The sequence below is a fragment of the Trichechus manatus genome, unplaced genomic scaffold (genome assembly GCF_000243295.1).
Source record: "Trichechus manatus latirostris isolate Lorelei unplaced genomic scaffold, TriManLat1.0 scaffold00008, whole genome shotgun sequence".
NCBI classification, from domain to species: Eukaryota; Metazoa; Chordata; class Mammalia; order Sirenia; family Trichechidae; genus Trichechus; species Trichechus manatus.
In genome coordinates this window covers 25,738,886-25,758,169 of record NW_004443944.1, presented here as the reverse complement: position 1 = coordinate 25,758,169, position 19,284 = coordinate 25,738,886, and the positions used below count along the sequence as shown (strand labels likewise).

The following is a 19,284-nucleotide window of genomic DNA, read 5'->3' as shown; positions in this document are numbered from 1 at the left end:
ACCAATGTCATAAAACAACATGTGTACTACTGTTTCATGAGAAACTATTTGTTCTGTAAGCCTTCACCTGAAGTACAATAAAATATAAAAAGAAAAATGATATTAAAAGAACGGAAACCAAAGACACCACAAGAAAAGAAAACTATAGGCCAATAACCCTTATGAATATAGATGCACAAATTCTCAACAAATACTAACGAACCGAATCTGACAGCATATTAAGAGTTGTACACTGTTACCAGGTGAGATTTATTCCAGGAATGCAGGATAGTTCAACATTAGAAAATGAATCAACATAACACACCACATCAACAGAACAAAGGAAAGGAACCACATGACCATCTCTATGGATACAGAATAAGCATTTGATAAAACCCAACACCCTTTCTTGATGAAAACTCTCAAGAAGATTGGAATAGAAGGGAAATTCCTCAATATGATTCAGGACATATATGAAAAGCCAACAGCTAACAAACATTATACTTAACGGAGAAAAACTGAGAGCTTTCCCCTTGAAAATGAGGACAAAAGTGCTCGCTCTCACCACTTCTATTCAATATTGTAATATGAAGTCCTAGCCAGGGCAATAAGAAAAAGAAATAACAGGTACCCTGATTAGAAAAGAAGTAAAATTATCTCTAGTCGTGGATGACATAAACCCATATATGGAAAATTTCAGAGTCCACAAGAAAACTTCTAGTGCTAGTAGAGGAATTTAACAATGCAGGGTACCAAGTCAACAAACAAAGATCAGCTGGGTTTCCATACACCAGCAACGAGAAATCTGAAAGAGAAATCCTAGAGAAAGGATTCCATTTACAATAGCATCAAAGAGAATAAAATACCTAGGAATAAATCTAACCAGGGATGTGAATGACTTATATAATGAAAATTATAAAACACTGCTGAAAGAGATTAAATTAAAGAAGATGTAAACAAAGGAAAGATGTTCCATGTTCATGGATTGGAAGACTTAATATTGCTAAGATGTCAATACTATTCAAAGTGATCTATACATTCAATGCAATCTCAATCAAAATTCCAACAGCCTTCTTTACAGAAATGGAAAAACCAATTCTCAGCTTTATATGGAATGGCAAGAGGCTCCTGATAGCTAAAGCAATGTTGAAAAAAACAAAGTAGGAAGACCCACACTTTCGGATTTTAAAGCATATTATACAGCTACAGTAATTAAAACAGCCTGGTATTGATACAGCAATAGACACATAGACCGATGAAATAGAATTGAGAGTCCAGAAATAAACCAACACATCTATGGTCAACTGATTTTTGACAAGGTAATAAGTCCATCTGATGGGGAAAGAAGAGTCTCTTCAATAAATGGTGCTGGGAAAATTAAATTTCCACGTGTAGAAAAATGAAAGAAGATCCATGCCTCACACCATACACAATAACAAATTCAAAATGGATTACAGATCTACATATGAAAACTAAAACCAGAAAATTCTTAGAAAATGCAGGGGTAATGCTAACAGGCCTAGCTTTTAACAATGGAGTTATCTATTAACAAAAGCACAAACAGCAAAAGACAAAATAAATAAATGGGACCTCATAAAAATTTAAAACTTTTGTTCATCAAAAGACTTTACTAAAAAAGTGAAGACAAGCTACCAACTGGGAGAATATCTTCGGAAACCATACACCTGATAAGAATCTAATAACCAAAATATATATAAAGTTTTGACAACTTAACAATAAAAAGACAAATAACCCAAGCATAAAATGGGCAAATGGCTTGAATAGACATTTCACCAAAGAGGACATTCAAATGCCCACCAAATGCATGAAAAGATGCTCAACATCATTAGCCATCAGAGACATACAAATCAAAACCACGAGATATCATTTCACTTCTACTAGGCTGGCTAAGATTTAAAAAAAAAAAAAAAAAAACACAGAAAATAACAAACATTGGTGAGGATGTGGGGAAATTGAAACCCTTATCCATTGCTGGTGGGAATGCAAAATGGTACAGCGAATGTGGAAAACAGTGTGGCAGTTCCTCAAAAACTAAAAAATAGAACTACTGTATGACCCAGAAATTCTACTCCTAGGTGTACACTCAAAAGACTTGAAAGTAGAGGCTCGGAGATTTGTACATCAATGTTCATTGCAGCACCGTTCACAATAGCCGAAAGGTGGAAACAACCTAAATGCCCATCAAAAGATGAACGGATAAACAAAATGTGATACATACATACAATGAAATACTACTCAGCCAGTAAGAGAAATTAAGTCTTGATACATGCTACAATATGGATTGGTGCTTGAAGACATTATGCGGAGTGAAGTAAGTCAATCACAAAACCACAAATATTATATTATTTCACTTATATAAAAACAAAAACAGGCAAATGTATAGAGACCAAAGTTTATTAGCAGTTACCAGGGGCCAGAGGGAGACGAAAAGGGGGGCGTTATTGCTTATGAAGTACTGAGTTTCGGGTTCTGGTGATGGAAAAATCTCATTAAGGGTAGGGTTGTACAGCTGATTATTGTAATTGCTGTCAATACGTTGTACACCTGTAAAAAGAGACTGATGCAGAGAGGAATTTTGTAATGATGTGGACTCAATAAACATTTCTTTTGCAAACAAAATAGTGATCCCAAGTTACCCCTCCCAAAAAATAAACAGATGTAAGTTATAAAGCACTCACCATGGACCAGGTCCTTGGGGATGATATTTTATACACATTATATCTTCCCTCAACCAAGCGGTCATCAGTGGAGCTGAGACCTGAACCCTGATTCAGCCCACTCCAAAACCCATGCTCTTTCCCTAACCAGGGGTCAACAAACCTTTTTGGTAAGGGGACAGACAGTAGATCTTTTCAGCTTTGTAGACCATATGGTCTCTATCATTATTCAATTATGCTGTTGTAGCAGCAAAGTAGTCGCAGGCAATACATAACTGTGTGACTGTGTTCCAATAAAACTTTACTTATAAAAACAAGTGGTGGACCAGATTTGGCCAGTGGGCTGTAGTTGCCCTACACGATTCTACCTTTCAAGACACTCTACTAGACACACACAGAGAAAACCAGAGGCTGGAAAATCATGTTTAATTGTAATTCTCTCTTTCATACTTTCCTGTATTTCCCAGATTCTCTAACATGATTATATATTACTTTTACATGTATATTTACTTTTACAACTCTTTTTTAATATTTGGGGAGCACAATATTTGAAAAAACACAATAGCTGTATTGTGAAAAATCCCCTTCACACCTGTTCCAAGCCACCTAGGTCTCCTCCCCACAGGCAACCAATGTCACTCCATTCTTCGTCTCCTTCCAGAGATATTTTATATACATGCAGCCAAGTTAGCAGGGCCACTGTGTTGCACAGCTTCCAGGGACACCATTTATATTGAACTCCTGGGCTGCCATTGACATAGAATACAACGGAATGGTGCCTCCTGGAATTGTGCAATACAGCAACCCTGACCAAAGATGTGTGTGTACACATGCTTGTAAATAAATACTTATAGATATATGTAAAATATATATATATATATATATATAAAGACAAATTAAAGGTATACTATAAATGTAAAGGCTTTAATAAACATTTTTTAGCCTGGGCTTTTAACACCTACAGTTTTTAAAAAAAATAACTATATTATAAAATTTTGACAAAGTTAGCTCAATGAATTTATTCATACTGCACATTTGTTACATGGTTGTTACACGAAAAGAATAAAATTGTAATTTGGGTTTTCTTCTTGTAAAATGATCGTTAGATAACAGATTCCTTTTTATAAACAAGATACTCTGTTAGCTCTATATTTCTGGTATACTCTTGATTCATTTTAACAGAAAGTTCTTTATTTTCTAAAAACCCACATTTACCTTTTGTTGTGATGTTTAAAATATTGTCTGTAATAATTTTTTACATTTCAAAATAAAATAAAGAAGACAGATGGACTTTTCAGACTTAAGACAAACTCAGAAATCATTGAACTTCCTTGGCCTAAAGTGTTGCTTTCGGTCTCTTAACGACAATGAGGTCCAACTCTCTCAGGAATCCATCGCCAGCATGTCTGTGAATATCAGCCCACTCCCAGACTCTGCCCTATTAAACAAGCTGATAAATATTACAACTTGTTTATAACACAGTTTTATAACATGCAAGTATTCCCACATCAACCTTTGAAACAACCCCTTTATGATTTAAAACCCAGATCTTCTCCTAAACAGACATCAAAGACTACCCTCAAACCTCAGTGGAAAGGGCCTTTCTGGCTGCTATTAATAACAGCAGTAAAAACTTGAGGATGTTGATCAAGCATCTCTCAATTCAGGATACAACCCATCCTCAAATCCCTGGAGTATTGTCCCAGCCACAGATCTCTCCTCCTGAAGCCAATAAATGTATGAAAGAATTAGCTTCTATCCAAGACCACTAGAACAAGCAAAAGACTACAGGAAGTGGACAGATTCTGCCCAAGATGAACAAACTGAGTGCTCAAATGTGTCATCTCTAGTCATAAATGCTCCTAGGCAGCCACTGTCATTCAGATGATTCAACTGTTCATTTTACAATCAATGGGAACCCAGCAATCCCAGTCCTAGGTATAGCCCCAGAAGCAGGAATGAAACCTGTACACCAATGTTCATTGCAGCACTTTTCACAATAGCCAAAATGGAGAAACAACTGAAATGTCCATCAACAGATTAATAGATAACTGTGATATATATGTACACCGGAATACTCAGCCATAGGGAGAGATGAAGTCCTCATGCATGCCGCAAGGACAAATACTGTATAATTTCACTTATATGAAATAAGTAAATGTATAGACACCAAAGATTATTAGTGGTTACTAAAGGTGGGGGGCAGGGGGGAAGGAAAGGGTTGTTTTTACTTAGGGGCGCTGAGTTTATGTTAATGGTGGAATGATTTGGAAAAGGACAGTGAGCATGGTTACACACCTTGAAGAATGTAATCAACGTCACTGAACTATATATGTGGAAACTTAAATTCCCATATGTTTTGTTGTATATATTTTCACTACACACACACACAAACAAAAGGAATGTGAAGAACTGACTTTACTCTAACTACAGACTATGTTCTCAAGAATCATTTTGATCAGCAGAAACAGGACAATGGTGAAAATCTGAGACAGAAAAGGAACAATTAACTCCACCCTTCCATCATGGCCTTTGGGACACATTTCCTCTTTCCCACAGGGTGATTTCATCCCAACTCAGGACTGAATAAAAGTCAACTCAGATTAAGAAAGCTCAAAATCAGCTCAGCCATTGTTCAGACTGGGATAACAGACTCAAAGAAAGCCAGCGGCAAAGTTAAAAGGAAACAATCTCTCTCTCAAGGTCATACTGCAGCTGTGATTCAGCAACCTGCACAATTTTGTATTTGATTTCCAGCAATAGCAATCCTGCAGTTACAAAAACTAAATAATTTTAGGGCTGTTTTGGAGGCTCTCAAGGTTTTTTGGGCATATAAACCATCATTCTGCCCAAGCTCTCCATTCTCCATCTCCCACCAGCTGCTTACCAGGCCCTCTGGGAATGGACATGGGTTGCCCAGCAAGAATCATGCGGCCTTGACCTTAATCCTGGTTCTTAAGGCACCTTGGTTGTAATGCCCTTCTCAGGTTTCCTCAGGCCCCGAAGAAGACCTGGGATGGCTCCTGTATAGGCCACAACAGTAAGAGAGGCATGATAACCTGGTGCACACTTCTTAAACACGCACACTTCTTAAATCCTGGGATAAGCTCTGCTGCTACCTGCATCCCTCCATACCAGCAGACATTAGTCATCTGTCACAGCTTTCTCAAGTGACCCAATTGCTCCTCCTGGCACCTCTTCAGGCAGCTAAAACCAGCTGACTGAAGCTGGCCAAGAGAAGTCAGAGGATGGTCCTTGAGTAGGTCTTAAAATGACACCATGCATTTTTACCTCCCAGGTAGGCTGACCAACTTGTCCATTTATTTGCCCAGGATTTTCCTGGTTTTAACACTAAATATCCCACATCCAGGGAATCCCTTCAGTCATATGCAAACAGAATGGTTGGCCACCCTGCTCCCAGAACTCCAGGGCACTCCAGCCTTCCCCAGTGACTTTAGACTCTGCCTCATCTAAAGTCTACCCCATCACTGGCCACCCTTCCACAGTCTTACCCAACTTCAGCTCTCATGGGCCCTAAATCTGAGCCAACTAATGGCACTTGTTTACCTCCTCCTAATTGTACACCATGTGCCAAGCCTCTGGAAAGGCTCAAGGAGTGAAAACAAGGCCTGGCCTTGACCCACTTTCTCCATGCCCAGCCTTGCTGACATGTGGGTTTTTACTGATTTAAAAAGCAGGTGGAGCAATTTGTAAGGGTTATTGAGAAGGTTTATTGGATGGGTAGCAGGAGAGGACAGTGATTAACGGGGCACAAATTCAAGAGAAAAACTCCTGCTTATTAAAAGTCACTCCAGGTATGGGCAGCAGGACACTGGGGCCGGTGTTCCTTGTCCATGGCCCTCTGTGGCACTGTTGTCAAGACCCAGAGCCAGCTGAAAAGCCTCCAATGTCTGGACCCCAAGCCCACGGTCTCTGCGCTTTCCCTCTCCTGTCTTGCCCAGAGTGGACAGTTGTTCCATGATGCTCTGAGCAGGCAGAAGGAGCAATGGTGCTGCTTCCTGTGGCAAATTCACTCTCCATTCTCTGCTGTCCACACACACCACTGAAAAGAATCTAAAACAGAGGACAGGTGAGACCAGCGGTTTGGGTTGGGATCTCCATAAACAATCCACTTGAGCGTCTGGCTTTGGGTTTTGCTCCTTGTCATTAACTCACCATGATGAGAAATATCAGGCAAACCCAAATCCCAAGTCATCCCCAGGGTCACCGACTCCACAGTCTACTTCCTTTGACAATCTCCAGATTTAAGGCTGAGACCTAGGAGGGTGAGGAAGCACACAAGAATTTAGTCTCCAAACCATCTTCTCCCCAAGCTGACATCACAGAGAGGGTCCCAATCAACCAAGCCTAAGCTCCTGGCATAATTCATACAAATTATTCCCACTCCTGTAAATTTATGCACCAAATTAGTCTCATACAGCACTCTGGATACACCCAACAAAGGGCTGAAGAGGAAAAACATCTTAAAAATCCAGTTATTACAATAAATGTTCTTTCAAACAGCTCATGACCAGGGCAAGTGACCAGGTAAGAATAATAACCTACAGGAAGGCAGCTCAGCACAGACAGTCAGGGGCTTCAACACAGGTTCTGCTGCATCTCAATCGAAGGGATGGACCACCACCCTCAGCAGTATCCCACCATCCTGTCATCATTGGTCTGCCTAGCCTATCACAAGGACCCAGCAGCTGTTGTTCTATTTTACAAAGATCCATTCAACATGATCGAGCAAGGAGAGGCAGCTGGAAAATGGACTTCTGGCAAGACTCGTTAGGTGCCTGGCACACAGTAGGAAAGCCAGGCATAGGGGCTGACAACACATTGGGGTGTCCAGTTAGCAGCACAATTTGCTTACCCACATGAACAAGTAAGAAGTCTAGAAGAGGGACAGGAGTCTGGAGCCGCCAGTTTCAAGTACTGAACCCCCAGGGTCACCCCCCATTCAAAAGAGGAGCCACAAAAGAACAGACGAAAAGCCCGTGAAGCGCAGGCAACAAACCGAGGTTAATCAGTGAGTGCGCCCTTCTACCATCAATGACTGACAAGAATCCCCTTGAGCTTCTGGAAGACTGTGACCGAGTGAATTTTTTTTTTTTTTTAAACGATTCAGAATTGATAAGAGCCCCTCTTCGCCCCAGTGCTGGCCTCCATCTTTATTTTTCTCTCTCCATTTATTCAACACTACTGACTGACAGCTCCTGAAGAAGCAATGCAAATTTCATGTGCTCAAGAAACAGAGTAAAAGAGCAGAGACAACATACAGCAGGTTTTGAAGTCACGGACTATCTTGAACGATACGGCATAGGAATTATTCCCCACTCCCGTAAATCTCAGAGCAGAACCTACGATCTACAATTCTCACATGTGCCCTTTAAGTATTAGTTGAATTTATACCTGCAAGGGTCCAAATACAAATGCATAGACGGGTTTCTGACAAGAGGAGCTTGAAAAAGACCAAGTGATCCCCCCACAAGTTGGGGAGCTAGCCCATCACCATATCACATGGGGCCCAACTCTGAAGGGGTAGCAGGAAAACAGCTGGGGTGTGTGAAAGTTCCAGGGTTCAGAAGGGACAAGGTGGACCCTCCAAACACGGGGAAATATCTTTCAGCGATTCCTCTCCCTGCACTATCAATGACCAGAGCACAGGCAGCCCATGATCACTTTTGAATGCAGGTGCAGAAGAGCAGAGGGACAGCCAGGAAGGAAGAGGGGCTGATGCCAGGGGCCAGGGAATGGCCAGAGGTAAGTACAAGGTAAGTGCAAGACTCCAGCAGCCACTGTGTCCTGCAAAGACCCCATAAAACCTCCCTGCCGGGAAGAGTCAAAAGACACTTCCAGCATAACAAACCGGAAATGGTTTTGGGTTGGAAAAGATCAGGATCCTGTGTTTGTAACACCACCGAAAAAACCTCACTGCTATTGTTGCTTTGCTCTTCAGATGGGGAAAAGATGGTTGAACAGGTCACGAAACTAGAGTTTTGGGAGGACTGGCATCATTCCACTCTGTTATAACATGCTGTTGCTGACACCCCATTACCTGGAAGGAAGGGGGATGCCCCAGGGAGCAGCTCTCTTTATCCAAGCAGATTTCTGGAGGCACCTCCACTGCAGCAGCTGCTGAAGGCATGTAAGGAATTGCCCCACAGCGGGGACAAAACTGAGGATGAACGGGATGTAACTCTGACCTCACTTCCCCTTCCATACTCATCCAAAGCCACAGGGAACATGCACGTGACTTTACAGGATGCAAAAAAGAAAATTCCAGACAAGGGCCCAAAAATCTTACCTTGGGTACTGTGGTCTGGCTTCCTGCTGATATGAAGATGGCACCACTCATGGAGCCTCCACCCATGCACAGGGCACACCCATCTGCAAGACAAGCCGTGAATGAGCAGCCAGCCTGTCACACCCGCAGCAGGCCCTGGGAGGTACAGAGCAGGCACTTGGCCCAGTGGCTGGCAGGTAATAAGCTTTCCACAAAGGTTGGCTGTTACTATTCGTACCTGAACTGCCACACTAGCTTCTCAGGAACAAGAAGTTTAACTTAAGAAGGGGTCTGCAGATCATCTGTGGCAGGATTAACACAGGCATTACCTTATCAAGGAGCCCTGGTGGCACAGCTGTAAAGCGTTGGCTGCTAACCAAAAGGGCAGCAGTTCAAACCCATCAGCTGCTCTTCAAGAGAAAGATGTGGCAGTTTGCTTCCATAAAGATTACAGCCTTGGAAACCCTTAAGGGCAGTTCTACTCTGTTCTATAGGGTCACTGAGTTGAAATCAACTCAATGACAATGGGTTTTTTTTTTTTTTTAATTACCAACTCGATCATTTGTTGCTACTCAGTGTATGTTAAAAGTATGCCAGCAACTTAACAACAAAAGACAAACAACCCAATAAAAAAAATGGGCAAAGGAACTCAACAGGGTATTTCACCGAAGAGGATATTCAAATAGCCAACAAGCACATGGAAAGATGCTCACCATAATTAGCCATTAAATATGCAAATCAAAAGTACAATGAGATGCCACCTCACCCCACTAGCATGGCAATGATCAAAAATAAAACAGAAAACAACAGATGTTGTGATTAGTGCTGAAGGCAGGGCTGAGGCCATGGGAAGGGGTGTAATGGGGAGACAGAGGGAGCTTCCAGGAGGAAAGCCCTACAAGGAGGGGGACCCACATCATCATGGCTCCACAATCAGCCTATAAACTCCTGAGGCAGGGCCCATGCTCCACCATGCTGGGCAGAAGGGCACTCAATAAACCACACAGCACCAGGTACCAGGAGCTGGGAGAAGAAAGATGTGTAGGAAAGCTCCAGGGTTTGGAAGGGACAGGAGTGGACCCTCCAAACACAGGAAATGCTTTCGGCAATTCCTCTCCCTGCACTACCAATGACCAGGACACGGCAGCCCAGGGTCACTTTCGAATGCAGGGGCAGAAAAGGGCAGAGAGCCAGCCAGGAAGAGGGGCCAAGCCAGCAGTCTAGGAAGTGGCCCCAGCTGGGAAGAGAGACAGGAGACAAGTCAGTGGCCAGAGTGATGGTCTGTGATTCCAGCAGCTGCCTCGGGTTCTCTACTGCTGTGCTGCTGAAACTTGGGTGTGACTAAGAATCACCCGGAGGCTTTGTTCAGCCAGACTGCTGGGCCCAGGCCCAGAATTTCTGATTTAGTAGTGCTGGGGTGGGGCCTGAGAACTTGCATTTCTTAATTTCTTAAGTTCCCAGGCAAGGCTGATCTGCTGGTCCAGGTACCGCATTTGGGAACAACTGCTCTAATTCTTCCCTGCTAAGAAAATAAGAGGGAAGACTAACTTTTGGCGGAAATGTTGAGAGCTCACTGGGTCTGGGATTGTGTGATAATATTACAAATCACTTTACAAGAGAAAACCATTCAGCTAATCAACAGCTAATCGCCAGACTCCGAACTCTACCCCTCTTTCCATTTCAACAACCTGCTGCCCGTCCTAATAAACATGAGGGACACATGCTTCCCCCAAAGACCTCTCAGAACACAAGGGGGGCTAGGTAAGCACAGGTGGGCTTCAGCATTGTGAAGCCCCTGCTGGGCTCTGTGCAGGGGTGGGAAGTGGGCAGCAGCCACCACCTCCCCTCACCACAGGACCTAAGGGCCTCTGGTCTGGCAGCTCTGGAGAAGCACCCAGGATTCCTACCTTCCAAGCATCATGGTCCAGCCTCTCCTTGAAGACATCACTCACGGGGCCCCTGGGTACCAGGACAGCAACCAGCTGACAATCCTGCACTGAGAAGAAGCCACACACGTCATTTCTTGTAACATTTTCAACTACCCAAGATGGGCCACAGAAGGAAAAAAAAAACCCCTCTAAACTGAAGGAAAGGGAAGGCATAAAGGATGGTTGTACCAATGGCTTCCCTTTGATCTTCCCTCTCTAGTTTCATTTGGAATCTTATAACTTGGGCCATTTCTCCGGGGCCGGCCTGAAGGCCCAGCCATTCTAAGTGGAGCGCCTGAAGGCCAGGACAAATGGCAGAAGAATGAAAAGCTGAATGCACCCACTATAGCACTTATTTATAGATGAGCTGTTCACCAGAATTCACTGAGACTCCTTAAAGAGAACATTCCCATCTATGAGCAGGACTAAGGCTCTAGAACTCTGAGCCGTCCCTGACAGTAATGACCCTGTGCTGGGCAACAAACCTCTCAATACACACAGACATCCTGCTTTCTGGAAAGAGGAGGCCAGGCCGAGAAAGACCCTGGCACTGACTCTCACGTGGCAGCCCAGAAGCACAGGGTCCCTAAATGGGTTGGCAGAAGAGAAGCAGGGCTGTATGAAAGTTCCAGGGTTCGGAAGGCATTGGGTGGACCCTCCAAACACGGGGAAATGTCTTTCAGTGATTCCTCTCCCTGCACTATCAATGACCATGGCACAGGCAGCCCACAATCACTTTCAAATGCAGGAGCAGAAGGACAGAGGGACAGCCAGGGAGGAAGAGGGGCTGATGCCAGGGGCCTGGAGAAAGGCCCAAGTCAGGAAGAGCACAGGGCTCCAGCAGCTGCCATGGTGTCCTGCAAAGACCCCACGAAACCTTACCGCCAAGAGGAACCAACGGAAAGACACCTCTGGCAAAAACGCTGGAAAAAGTTTGGGGCTGGAGATCAGGATCATGTGGTCATGTCAATAAAAATCATTGCCAAAGCTTTATTTTCCACACCAGGAACTGTGCTTCGGAACAGGTCACAGAGTGGCCCCCGGCTGTGTCTGGGAACTTGGCTCTTGGGGTGTTCCCAGTCTATAGGCAGTTCACTGGGCCTAGACTATTTGTGCAAACAACGTGGTTCAGATTCAACACTTGCTTTACTCCTGGGATTTTGGAACATGCCAGACAGAGAAGCCTACATGATCTGTCCCCAAGAAAAACCCTGGGCACGGGGTCTCTAATGGACTGCCTGGGCAGAAACATCACACACAAGTTGTTGCATTTTCAATGCTGCGGGAGGACTGGGCTGTGTGACATGTCATGGGGGAGGAGGGGAAGGAGCACAACCTTACGTGTGGATTCCTCCAGACTCCACCTGCGTCTTTCCCACTTATGATCTGGCTGTGGATGCTCATCCTTACTCTATTGCTGTAATAAATCTTAACCATGAACACAACTCCAAAAGATAAGTAAATGATAAAGTCACAGAGCTAGATAGTAATAGAGGAGGAATTAAGACCCAGTTACGGAGAGACCTCTGACACCTAAATCCATCCCCCTTTCCATTACAACTCGCTGCCACTGACGCACCAATACTGGCAGAGCCCTAGAGCTGCTGCCCCACACAGGGCCCTGGAGGCCCCTCCTCAGCAGCAGCCTTGCAGGCACGTGGTGGGGCAGGGGGCAGATGCAACCTGTGGACATCACCCTTCATCGCATCCTCACCTCACTTAACGTCGCCTAAAACACCAGATAAAGGGAAGATCACTCTATAGGGTGCAACCATCCGAAACTCCAGAGAATGGGCCAGAAACCTCACCTTGGGCCCTGGGGCCTGGTGTTCTCCTGCACAATGCCACCTCTCCTGAAGCCTCTCGGCACAAGGGGGACCCGTCTGCCATAGCCGAGAAGTCATGAATGACAGTTGATCACTCCCAGCTCGCAGCAGGTCCTGGGAGGCACAGGAGCTGACAGACAAGTGCTGTGGAAATGCTGACTCAGCTGGAGATCTTCTAAGGCAGAATGACATCTCTGGATTACTTTACATGCCAACTGTTAATAAGTGGTATTTTGGGGGTAGCCTTGGGTGTGTGCCCTGATTCTCTAGCAGCATCAGGCACGGACCTGGGAGAGGTCATGGGTGACAGCAGGCCCTGAGGTCTGCCACCTGCCGCATAGGGGATGCATTGATAAATCCTTGATTATATTCTGCTCTGCCCACCTCTGGTCCTTACCACCTTACCAACAGGTTACAGGAAAAACCATCCCCCAGTGAACTGTGGACCATCCCATGCCAAGTGGCCACCTGAGACCAGGACCCCGGGCAGGTCATGAATGAATTGGGTCATTTGTTGAAAAATTCCTTGAAGAGGAGGAAAACACAAAAGCTGCCTCTCCCTCACCCTCACACCGGGAAAAGTATTTTCCCCTGGATACTGCACAATGCAATGAGCCCTAACTCCTCACAACGAAGGGTGGCTCCCTTTCTTGTTTTCCATTTGTAGCACACTGACGGAACACTCTACCACCTGGCAGGTACCAGGCAAAACAAGACACAAAACTCAGACACTGCCCTCAAGATCACAGCAAAGAGGGCTAGGAGACAAGAAACAATTTCTGTGGAGCGATAGGTGCTGAGAGGTGGGAGCTGAGGGTGTGGGGAGGGGAGATAGGGAAGCAGAGGAAATTTGCCGGAGGGAGCCCCTGGAGCCAGGTGACCCCGATCGTGGCTCCACAAGCAGCCTGTGTACTCCCCGAGGCAGGGCCTGTTTCCTGTGTCTCACACAATGACCTGCACTGGGCTGGGCAGAAGAGGCGCTCAACAGACCAGGTGATGCCAGGCACCAGGAGGTATCTCAACGGTGGTGGGGAGGAGAAAATGTGAAAAAGCTTCACGGTCTGGAAGGGACAGGAGTGGACCCTCCAAACAATTCCTCTCCCAGCACTATCAATGACCGGGACACGGGCAGCCCAGGGTCACTTTCCTATGCAGAGGCAAAAATGGACAGAGGGTACGCCAGGAAGTGAGGCCAGTGCCAGCGTCCTGCTGCCACCCAAGCAGGGGGAAGCAGCCCAGCTGAGCCTAGGACCCTAGGAGCTCCCACGGCTCCATATAAAGATCCCAACTGCTCCCACTGACACAGTCTACAGAAAAGGCCAACATCTGACAAGAATGCCTAAACTGGTCATCCCCCCAAATATTTACTGTGTACCTACTATGTGTCAAGCACTGTGGATTTAAAAAAAAAACAAAAATTCAGACAAGGTCTGCCCTCACAGAGCTTTTGCAGTTAGCCTTCAAGGAAACTAAAGCTCAGGAGAACAAACTAGCGTGCCCAAGATTACAGGGCTAATGAGTGACTGAGGCAGGATCTGAACTTGGGTGTTTCTGGCCCCAGACTTAGCCCCCTATCTACAGGTTTCCACCTACACTGTCACACAAGGGCTTTGCACCGGGCTTGGAGACGACCCACTCCGCCCGTGCCAGGCTGGGAGTCAACAAGCCCCTGGACCAACAGCACTTACCCAGGGGACATCCTCACCACTAGGAGAGTGGGAGTGTGTCTGGAGGTGCAGATCAGGTCCTGCAGGAGAGAAGGGGGCGCTGGCTGGTGCAGAGCCAGCAAAGCCATCCAAGGGAGAGTCTTCATTGGTCTGCAAGAGCCTCCCAGAGTCCAGCATGACCTAGGGAAAGGAAAGGGGGCTTTAGAGCAAAGCATGGGAACAAGAATAGACTCTGTCCCTCTGGGGTTCAGGGAGTGCACTGAATTTAAACCTCAGCCAAGTGGTCTATACAAAGAGTTTTAATGCTTACTTACCTCTAAGGATTACTGAGAGGAAAATGAACTAACGGTTGAAAGGACATGGCACAATGCCCGACACTTTGCAGGCAATCAACAAGTAGCTTTGAGGGCTTAAAATGCCAGGAATCGGAGGTCCACAGCAGTCGTGAAAATCACAGGCACCTTGCTCTCCCTTGAAGCCCTGGTGGCGCAGTGGTTAAAAGCTATGCTGCTAACCAAAAGGTTGGTGCTTCAAACCCACTAGCCACTCCTTGAAAACACAATGGTGCAGTTTTACTGTTCTATAGGGTCTCTCTGAGTCAGAAGTAGGCCCATGGTGGCATAGTAGTTAAACATTTGGCTGCTAACCAAAAGGTCGGCAGTTTGAATCCACCAGCCGCTCCTTGGAAACCCTACAGGGCAGTTTTACTCTGTTCTGTAGGGTCGCTATGAGTTGGAGTAGACTCTCCAGCAATGGGTCTGGTTTCTTTTTTTTGTTTGTCTCCCTCAGGCTGGGGGTTCAAACTGGGCTCCGCAGGACTCCCTGGGGGACCTCAGGCACAGGCGTCGCTGGGCCTGTTTCTCATTTGTTCCATTTGTTTTCCATTTGTTCCACAATGACAGAACGCTCTAACGCCTGGCAGGCACTGAACAAAGCGAGACACAAAACTTGGCCACTGCCCTCGAGAAGATCATAGCAAAAAGGACTAGGAGACAAACTATTTCCGTGGAGTGATAGGTGCTGAGAGGCGAGCTGAGGGTGTAGGGAGGGGAGATGGGAAAGCAGAGAAAGCTTGGGGGAAGGAAGCCCTCCAAGCAAGGTGATCATGATCGTGGCTCCACAAGCAGCTCATCATTAATGCGGTCCCTGGATGGCGCAAATGGCTAAGCACGACTACTAACCCAAAGGTTGGCTTTTGGAACCCATCCAGAGGTGCCTGGGAAGACAAGCCTGGCGATCCGTTTCCAAAAGATCATAGCCCTGAAAACCCTATGGAGTTCTGCTCTGCACGTGTGGTCGCCATGAGTCGGAACTGACTCGACGGCAACTAACAAGCCCCTCCCCAAAGGGTGCCGGTGAAGACAGGGGATCTGACAGCCAAGACCCGGCTGGCTCGGAACGAGCGCTCGGCCGATGTCGGCCTATATCGCTACCTACCTGGCAATCCTCTTTCTCGAGGAAACGCGAGTCTGAGAAGTCCGCACCTGGCGGTTGGGACGGAGCTTTAAACTCGGAGGCAGGCTTGGGCTCCGGCGCTGACTTCCAGCAGGCACTTCCTTCCCTAACCCTCTCGCGGCCTCAGTTATCCCTACTGGGGAGGCGCAGACCACGGGCCCAGCGCGCCCCGCAGTGCACTCACCTGGAGCCCGAACCGGCAGCGCGGGGTGACTGTGAGGAGAGAGGGGATGGCGCGGGAAAGTGCAAGAAGGTGACGGATGTCGGAAGATGTCAGGAAATAAAGCCGGATGGCGTGGACAGCAAGAGTATGCCGCTACACACCCAGGTAAACCCTCTCCTCTCGTTCAGCGTCGGCGGAAATGCTGCCCAGGGCGCAGGCTGCGGCCTAAAGAGAGGCCTCCGCCAGGAAACCTGCGCAAGCTGCCCTGCAGCACCGCCTGATGGACTGGAGCTGAAATTACCACTCAACTTTAACATGACCAGTTGTCTTCTAGTTGATTACTACACATGGGGACCCCGTGTGTCAGAATACAGCTGTGCTCCACAGGGTTTTCAGTGGCTGATTTTTCGGAAGTAGATCGCCAGGCCTTTCTTCCGAGGCACCTCTGGGTGGACTCAAACTGCCAACCTTTGGGTTAGCAGCCAAGTGTGCTAACCATTTACACCACCTAAGGACTCCCACTCGACTTTGCAGGCCACTAATTCCCTCCCTCATGCAAGCATCCATCCATCCACCCATCCATCCATCCATCCATCCATCCATCCATCCATCCATCCAACCTCCCATCATTGCACCCACCCATCCATCCACTTACCCAGAAAACATTTATGGAGACTTTACTTCATATCAGGCACTGGGCTAAGCAACAGGGCAATAGGTGTTTGCTTACATGGAAATATTTCCACCCCCTGAATCTGCCTACCCAGGGAGGTTAGTTCAGGAAATCATTACCTAGGGGAGGGCTTGGGATAATTTTAGAAAGCATCCTGGTGTGCTGGAGATAACATTCACTCCCTTGCTTTGGTTTTATTTGTTCTGAAGGTGTTCCTTGGTCACTGATTTGTTGTTAATCTATAAAGGACAATCGTCCGTAAAAGGAGCTGTTGCTAGAATGAGCTCAGATGGATTATATTTAGTTTGGGCTTCTTTCTGCAAGAGACCAATAGAGGTCTTGTCTGTTCGATTCATCACGGTGGTCATAGAACCTAGTTTAGTGGCTGGCACAGCTGAACAAGTGAATGAATTCTGTCTGTATATTTATTTCGACATCACCAGACTAAAATATTGTTCAAATAGTCTGAGGCTGGAATGTGAGAGGGTGAAGGAAATGAGCCTGGAGAGGTGGGTGGGGGTTGGGGGACAAATGCTTTGCTAAACTTCATCCACAAAGTAAATGGAGTCGGGGGGTATATTAGTCTCCTAGGGCAGCCATAATAAAGTACCACCAACTGGGGGGCTTAAAACAGAAATTTATTGTCTCACAGTTCTGGAGGCTAGAAGTCCAAAATCAAGGTATCAGCAGGCCCTTGCTCTCTCCAAAGGCTCTAGGGGAAGATCCTTCCTTGCCTCTTCCTAGCTTCTGGTGGTTCCTGGCAATCCTTGGCATTCCTTGGCTTATAGCTCCATCACTCCAATCTCTGCCTCTGTCTTCACCTGGCCTTTTTCCCCTCTGTCTGTGTCTCTTCTCCCCTTTTATAAGGACACCAGTTACATTAGATTAGGACCCACCCTACTCCAGTATTACCTCATGTTAACTGATAACCTCTTCACAAACCCTATTTCCAAACAAGGTCCCATTCACAGGTAGCAGGAGTTAGAACTTCAGCATATCTTGCTGGGGGATACAACTCAGCCCATAAGAAGTCATAACAAGAAAACAGCCTGTGCACATCACTAGGGGTGCAGTTAAAGGGCATCAGCAGGGGAATCTCCAAAGAACCCATGAAAGAAGCCAAGAGAGAAAGACTCAGCCTTAAATATGTGCCCCACGTGGAGAGGGCACAGCCGTCTTACAACAGTACCAGTCAAGGAGGAAGTCTTCCATGCGTCTTACTTTCACTGTTTTGGTCCAGGAGGTACCGGGGGACGGAGGATAAGTGGGTGGGCTGAAACGTCCTGGTGAGGAGAAATACATTTGGGGAAGCGAAGACAGAAGGCTCACGTCCCCTCCCCAGAAGACAGCAGCACCTCTGCTGCTTGGCCCCAGCTGGTTAAAAAGAGCGACTTCTTAACTGGGAATGATTACGGAAGACTTGATTCATACATTAGACTGAACATTTTAACTTACTGAATGGAAACTGTGCTTCCCATGTTTGGTGATTGCCAGTGATTTTTATGGCCTAAGAATGATGAGAAAAGTTATGAGAACTGCCTGTTATTTTTCTGTTGTTGCTGTAGTTGTGTGCCGTCATGTTGAACCCGACTCACAGGGACCCTACAGCAACCCTATCGGACATAGTAGAACTGCCCGCATAGGGTTTCCAAGGCTGAATCTTTACAAGAGCAAATTGTCAGCTCTTTTCTCTCGAGGGCTGCTTTTGGTTCGCACCAGAGCGCTTAACCATTGTGCCACTGGGGATCTTTGATGTTTTTCTAGGGGCAGGGAAAAGATATTTCCACTTAGCACGTCTAAGGAGATGAGGGGAAAATGTTGCTTTTAAGATTATACCCCAGGAGTCCTGCTTTCCAACATGACTAGTTAGTTATATTAATAAAGGACTAGGCTGTTGCTGGGAGGCCAAAATTCCATCACCCAGGAGTTTGTGACCTCATAGTGGCTGAGAGTTCCCCTCAGCCTGGAGTCTCTTGGGGAGATGGCATCCATGCTGCTTGGACAGATTGTTCCACGGAGGTGGTGCCCAGGGTCTAGGCAGGACGACAGCAAGTGACCACATGAGGCCAGCAGGAGCTACAGACCGCATCCCACCTAAGCATGATCAGCATGCAGGAGACCTTGTTTTATACGTCCATCTTCATCCTCTGCTGCTTACGGCTCCTTTGTTTCTGCATCTTTTGGCAGTATTATGCTCCACCTCCTGTGGGATAGGACTGAGGCCAAATGGAAGCCTTGGCCAGCCCAGCCCCCCAGGACCTCTCAGACTGGATGGGCTCTTCCTGAGCCACCCCATGACCTCAATCTTGGCCTGTTGGGAGCCTCCAGCAGTCCCAGGACCCCTCAGATGCTCTGGCTGACTGAGATGAGGCAGGGGCATCTCCCACCAGGGTCAGCTCCCACTTGGCTCTCAGCAGGATCCCCTAGCTGGGCCCTTGAGCCCCATAGTTTATCTGTCACTGATTTTGCTTCTAATTCATTTTTATCCTGAGCTGACAGCCACTGGCTCTAGAGAGGAGATCAGTGTGGGGCTCAGTGAAGGTATGAATGGCTCAGTCCTCTTCCTGTGAGGAGAGGCATGAGAAGAGGTGGTCCTCTCCCTTCAGAAGGCTACCAGGGCTGAGCC

The 19,284-nt window shown here is 46.5% G+C and overlaps 1 long non-coding RNA gene and 4 other non-coding genes across 6 annotated transcripts; all 5 read right to left on the bottom strand.

The window, feature by feature from the left end:
- Window positions 1-6,295: 6,295 nt before the first annotated feature.
- Window positions 6,296-16,147, bottom strand: LOC111819061 (uncharacterized). Of its 2 annotated transcripts, none has more exons than XR_002822859.1 (7): window positions 16,007-16,147; window positions 14,389-14,547; window positions 12,683-12,875; window positions 10,854-10,942; window positions 8,968-9,050; window positions 6,834-6,935; window positions 6,296-6,731 (listed from the first exon to the last, which is right to left on the bottom strand). It is a non-coding gene; the product is annotated as an uncharacterized LOC111819061 (long non-coding RNA). The 2 variants fall into 2 exon arrangements; XR_002822860.1 differs by having other exon boundaries at window positions 10,854-10,937.
- Window positions 8,223-8,356, bottom strand: LOC111819262 (small nucleolar RNA SNORA71). Its single transcript, XR_002822995.1, has one exon. It is a non-coding gene; the product is annotated as a small nucleolar RNA SNORA71 (small nucleolar RNA).
- Window positions 9,987-10,118, bottom strand: LOC111819261 (small nucleolar RNA SNORA71). The gene has a single exon (XR_002822994.1). It is a non-coding gene; the product is annotated as a small nucleolar RNA SNORA71 (small nucleolar RNA).
- Window positions 11,491-11,624, bottom strand: LOC111819264 (small nucleolar RNA SNORA71). The gene has a single exon (XR_002822997.1). It is a non-coding gene; the product is annotated as a small nucleolar RNA SNORA71 (small nucleolar RNA).
- Window positions 13,743-13,857, bottom strand: LOC111819266 (small nucleolar RNA SNORA71). The gene has a single exon (XR_002822999.1). It is a non-coding gene; the product is annotated as a small nucleolar RNA SNORA71 (small nucleolar RNA).
- Window positions 16,148-19,284: the final 3,137 nt, after the last annotated feature.